Raw genomic sequence first — 282 nt, 5'->3', positions numbered from 1 at the left:
GAAAGAAGGGGAAATCAAGGGCATCAAAATTGGTAAGGAAGAAGTCAAACTATCCTTACTTTCAGATAATATGATCCTACACAAAGAAAACTCCAGACTCAACAAGAAAACTACTGGAACTTACTGAAAAATGTAGCATTGAGGCAGGATCCAAGATCAACATCCAAAAATCATTTGGATTCCTCTACACTGGCAAAGAGGTCTCTGAAAAGGAAATGTTGTTGTTGTTGTTGTTATGTGCCGTCAAGTCAAACCCGACTCATAGCAACCCCTCCTTGGGTT

The sequence above is a fragment of the Orycteropus afer genome, unplaced genomic scaffold (genome assembly GCF_000298275.1).
Source record: "Orycteropus afer afer isolate SDZICR_OR568_19922 unplaced genomic scaffold, OryAfe1.0 scaffold00091, whole genome shotgun sequence".
NCBI classification, from domain to species: Eukaryota; Metazoa; Chordata; class Mammalia; order Tubulidentata; family Orycteropodidae; genus Orycteropus; species Orycteropus afer.
The sequence above is the reverse complement of the archived record's forward strand: the minus strand, read 5'-3'. Positions refer to the sequence as shown.